General features: G+C 34.0%; 1 pseudogene; it reads right to left on the bottom strand.

Annotated features, from left to right (window-relative positions):
• Positions 1-4,857: 4,857 nt before the first annotated feature.
• Positions 4,858-5,689, bottom strand: LOC145112266 (epoxide hydrolase 1 pseudogene; annotated as a pseudogene).
• Between the last annotated feature and the right edge of the window lie 379 nt (positions 5,690-6,068).

Here is a 6,068-nt window from a genome sequence, read left to right on the forward strand (position 1 = left end):
TAATTATAATAATAGAAATTAAAACGTTAAACAAATAAATTTTAAAAAATTAATTAACAATAACAACAACTATAAATAACATTAAACCATACAATATATTTTATTTTATTCATTAGTAACTCGCAGATAGAAGTCATTCAAACGGTTGAGATTATGCAGTTATAATAAATGTATATATATATATATATATATATATATATATATATATATATATATATATATATATATATATATATATTATCATATAATTCAAAATAATCAATATATTATATCAATTTAGTATACGAATTATTATATCAAATTTAACAACAACGTTATTGTTATATTTAAAAAAGCATATATTTGTAAAGATTTCAACTATATAGGTATTGTTGCGCAACGCGCGGGCATTCGCCTAGTGTATATATATATATATATATATATATATATATATATATATATATATATATATATATATATATATATATATATATATATATTGTTGACAAGAGTGTTCAATGTCATTAACTATTGATAATATTTGTAACAATAAATGGTCTTTTGGGTTGCACTCATGACCCAATTGAGAAAAAAGGAAAATAACAGAAAATATATTTAGAAAATATATTTATTAATTTATTATAGTTTAATAAATTAATTGGAAATTATTTTGGAATTAATTAAATAGTTTTAATTAATTAAAATGGTTGAATATTGATTAGTTAAATGTTAACTAATTGTAATATTCTAGAATTCTTAAAAGATATGGGATTTTCAAATTTTAGATGTATCCTACTTCGCTCTGGTGATGTTAATATGGTATGGATCTAAATCAAGTAAATAGGGTAGTAGGGATCTCACAATCCCTTATACTCTGGCTTAAAATTTCTCCAGCCTTCTTCCTCCTTTCTTAGTGGATGATGTCTAACCCTCCTAGGGTTTGTGAAATTGACACTCCTCTTAGTTTTCTTTGTTTCTGCTCTTGGAGTCTTGAGTATGAAACAAAAGAGGGATTCTTACTTCCACCCAAAGCAAAGGTGGTTATAACCAGATCTCAATCAAGGAATCTTTCAGAAGATCAAGAAGATTAAGAGGTTAGTAATTCTTTTACTGTTTTTCATAAGTAGGTTGCTATAATAGAATAAACCTAGATCCTTTAGGGTGTATATACACATAGAGTTTTATATTGCTTCTACTGTCATAACTAGTGTGTATAGGATGCTAGAAATACCATTATGTGTGTGTTTATATATATATATATATATATATATATATATATATATATATATCCAGTAAGAAGAAAATATTCGGTAGGACCGGTAAGAAATGCATCATTTGCATGAATTTTGATGAATTAACAAAATGAATAATTAAGTAATACAAAAATAAAATAATTCACAATTTTTTTGAAAAAAACACATTGATGATTCATTTTTGCGATGATTTACTAAAATTGTTTGAAAAATGAATCAAAATTTACTTCAGTAAAAAGGTGAATCATTGATGTTTTTTCTGGATTTTTTTTCAAATCATGTTATTTTTATATCACTCAATGATTCATTTCATTGATTTGGAAAAAAGCACGAAAATGATGTATTGTTACCTTCCTACCAAATATTTCTTTCTTATTTAATATTGATTTATATATATATATATATATATATATATATATATATATATATATATATATATATATATATATATATATATATATATATATATATATATAGGCCTAGGTTATTCTATTCAAAGTAATTATTGTGTTATTGTATGCATAAATATGGGCCAATCATTTTACTTATTTTAAGAAATTGATTAATACATATTATTGAATTAAAAATAATCGAAAAATACCATCTAATTTAACTAGAAGGGTATTTTAGTCAATTAATATAGATTTAATAAAGGAAATTTGCATATTTTAAGGGATCATAGATTCTATTAATTTTAAAAATCCGATTTTACGAATTATAAGGTTTTTAATTCGGACATTCTGAGAGAATATGTTTGAGTATGTTCAAAAAAAAATATTCTAGAACCATAAAATAATAAAAATATTCTTGAACATATTTCTTGTAGAATAACAAATTCTCGAATCAGCAATTGAAGAATTAAAACAAAAATTATATTAATTCTTATAGAATACATGTAACAATTGCTAAGAATTACATTTGTTGTTAAAGAATAACACTAAAAAACTGTAAAATCGGGAAAAAAAAATGTAACACCCAAAAATTTCGAACAAATTTAAACTTTCAAAACATGTCAAGTTCATCAAAACATTACAACTTTGTTGTCAAAATACATTCTATCAGAGTATTCCCAGAAACATAAACATAACAGGAGGAGCTGTACGATCATGCCTTCGCCTTGCCACGATCCCCTGATGTACCTGAAACAATAAACTGAAACTGTAAGCCCGAAAGCTTAGTGAGTTACCCCCAAAATACCGATACACATACAGTCCACATAACCATGTCAGCAATAACATATCATAGCAAAACTGAACAGAACAGCACATAACGGGTCCACAGCCCTACAAACTGTAATACCCCCGAGCCCACAATACGAGTCTCCCTCAGCCCGTAACTGGAATGCTCCCGAGCCCACAGTACGAGTCTCCCTTAGCCCGTAACTGGAATGCTCCCGAGCCCACAGTACGAGTCTCCCTTAGCCCGTAACTGGAATGCTCCCGAGCCCACAGTACGAGTCTCCCTAGCCCGTAACTGGAATGCTCCCAGGGTTTGTTGGCTACCGCACGAAGCAGTACAACCTCAACCCATCCCATATAACAATCACATAACATAACATAACCACTGAGCATGTAATAATCATATAACATCACAGGTAGTCCTACAGATCTACCTAACTGGCATAACCACTAGCATGCAACACTAACTCATACCCAACATCTAACACTGCTAGGATAACATATCCAATGGGCCGGCCTTGGTGCCTTTGACCCCTTAGTATAGTGAGGATAACTCACCTCGCAAATGTCGACCCGGAAGATAAAACCCAACTCTCGAATCACTTGGCACAGGCTCCACCACCTAATACCATAGCACAATATACTCATAAGTCCTTAACCTTATAAGGTACCCCATAACCCACTAGTCAACCCCTGGTCAAAGTCAAAGTCCTCAGTCAAGGTCAACAGTCCATGTTGACCTTACTCGCCGAGTACCCTCAGCTACTCGTCGAGTTCCTTGAAGCACTATCCCACTCGTCGAGTCATCGAGGTGACTCGTCGAGTTTCCCCGATTCTCGACCCACTCTAAGGCTACCCGTCTAGTTTTCCTTTTTGCACACGACGGACACACACACATTCATAACTTGGGGAAAACTCATCCGACTCGCCGAGTTTTATGGTAATCTTCATCGGACTCGCCGAGTTGTTCATCCAACTCGTCGAGTCCACGGCCATCTTCATGTGACTCGCCGAGTCAACCTTGCGACTCGCCGAGTCCATTCAGTCCTTTTTCCATACAGACTTGTTTTGAGCCATGCAACGGCTCCAAATCACAGATCCAAGCTTCTAGGGCATGCTTATCACGTAAAGTTGCAAACTTTACGTGCATGCATGGCTATAAAGGCTCTAAATGCCTATTTTAAGTTCTTAATGGAACTTCATGCTCAAGAGGGACCTTAATCATGACCAAAATTGAGACTTTATGCTTATAGAATCCAAGGAGGGTCCAGATCTGAAGTTACAACCTCAGATCTAGCCCATAGCTCATCTTTCCAACTTAATATCTCATCAAAAACCCTAAAACTCAACCAATAGAAGAGATTCACAAAGAAAAGACGATTTGGTTACCTCCAGAAGATGATAACTGAGATAAGAGTTGATTCCCACACTCTACTTGCTCCAATCTCCTTCTCCTCTAAGCTTTCCCCATCCAAGGATCCTCTCTTCAAGCTTCAAACACACAATGGGCACACACACACGTATTAGGGTTTTCTGAGCTCTCAAATGACTGCAAAGAGGCCAAAGGAGGCTTATCATTCCTTAAATAGGGTGCAAAACCCCGGGATTTAGGGTTTCATCTGCCAGCTCCTACTCGTCGAGTCAACCTTAGTGGACTCGTCGAGTAGGACATTAAACCAATTAACCTTTTATTTAAATCCATACCTGGAATCGGGGCGTTACAAAAAAACATCAAAATCTAACAAATACACTAATTTATTCTAAAAGAATAATGTTGCTAAGAGGCGTCGTTCAAATTTCGTGGTCCGTTCTTCAAGCATCAGCTTCTGTGGAAAATTATCCAATAAATAAATTAGTGAGAAAATATCCATATTCCATTCCAGCATGAATGGAATTCGTGATTCCATTATGATAGAATTGGAATTCATTTACCAATAATTATATTAATTCGGGGCATTCTAACAGAATATGTTCATGATTATCATAAAAAACTTTCTTTTCTGATAGAATATTATAAACGAAGAAATACCATTCAGTTGAAACATTTTACCGAGCGCTTGGTGTGCATCAAAAAAACTTTCAATTTCCTGTAAAAATTAGACAATCAGAACAAATTCCCAAAAAACCTAAACACATCGAGTCTATCAATGTCATCATTCAAGACTGTATTTTTGAATCATCCAATAGAAGATTCCTAATTTCGTACATTTTTATTGGGGATTTCGTTTGGGATGGTTCAAATAACGAAAACTAGGGCTTTTCTGCCAATTCGAACTCAAAGAACACCTGATCGATCGGCCTACATGTCTATGAAATACTAAATGCTAACAGATTATACAAACTGAGCATTCGTCACTGCAAATAAAACTGCTTATTGATATGACTAATATCTATTAACAGCCTCGATTAACTCAGAGAGCATAGCACAAAAGGGGTAAAACTTGAAATCAAAATCGACCTCCCGTGCGCAGAATTGACATCGAAGGTTCTCTGATGCCCGAAGGAATTTCCATGTGATCGATAATCTCAATTCCAGGAGGTGTTACCGGTACATCGCCATGGTTGATCAGCAAAAACTTCTTGATTACTGTCAAGCAATCGTATTTCGCAAAAGCCCTCTCTACTCTTCCTGATTCCTGTATTAATTTCCTAAACTTTATGAAACTCATCTCCATGTAAACAGAGTGAGAGAAAGAAGAAGAAGAAAGAGAAGAAGAAGAACCTGGAATTGAGAGATGTAGAAATCGTCTCCAAACGATTTGGTGAATAAGTGAGTTGGATTGATAGGGTATCTTGGAAAAAATGGAATACCGAGAGAAACGATTCCTTTGACTCTATCTGGACGGAAAAGACTCAGATGCCAGACGGCGGTTGTGCCCCAATCGTGTCCCACCACAAACACCTGATATTCATACTTACACAAAATCAACCCTAACGTTGATTAAAGCTTCATCGCCATTAAAGCCACATACGACATACCTGTTGTTGATTGAAGTGATCTAGAAGGCCGATGAGATCACCGACTATGTGGAAGAAGGTGTAGGAAGAGGGAGAGGATGGGGAGTCGGAATCGCCATAGCCGCGGAGGTCAGGTGCGAGGACACGGTAACCATGGTTACTTAAGTGAGTGATCTGATGACGCCATGAAAACCAGAGCTCCGGGAAGCCATGGAGGAGGAGCACTACAGGTCCGTCGCCTTTTTCTGCAACATGCATCGATATTCCGTTGGTTTTGATTTTATGGTGAGCTATTTCACCCATCTTCTTCATCCATTCCATTTCCATGTCTGCCGGAGTCGATGAATATAAGAGAGGAGGGAAGAGGCGGACTAGAAATTGGGTTTTAAAACTGATATCCCTAAATTAAAGGGATATTAATTGATTTATATATTTACCATAATTAATTAAGTATAAGATTACATATTTACCCTTTTGAAATGATTAGCCTGTATTTACTCATACAATAACACAATAATTAGTTTAAACAAATGAACCTAGCTCTATATATATATATATATATATATATATATATATATATATATATATATATATATATATATATATACAAAGTAATATACCCTTAAAGATATAGAAGCTTAGGTACACAAACCCACTATAATACGTCGTTTTGTTTGATATATTCATTACTAGTTGTGAG

The sequence above is a fragment of the Lactuca virosa genome, chromosome 1 (genome assembly GCF_052849685.1).
Source record: "Lactuca virosa cultivar CGN04683 chromosome 1, Lactuca_virosa_CGN04683_v6, whole genome shotgun sequence".
Lineage (NCBI taxonomy): Eukaryota > Viridiplantae > Streptophyta > Magnoliopsida > Asterales > Asteraceae > Lactuca > Lactuca virosa.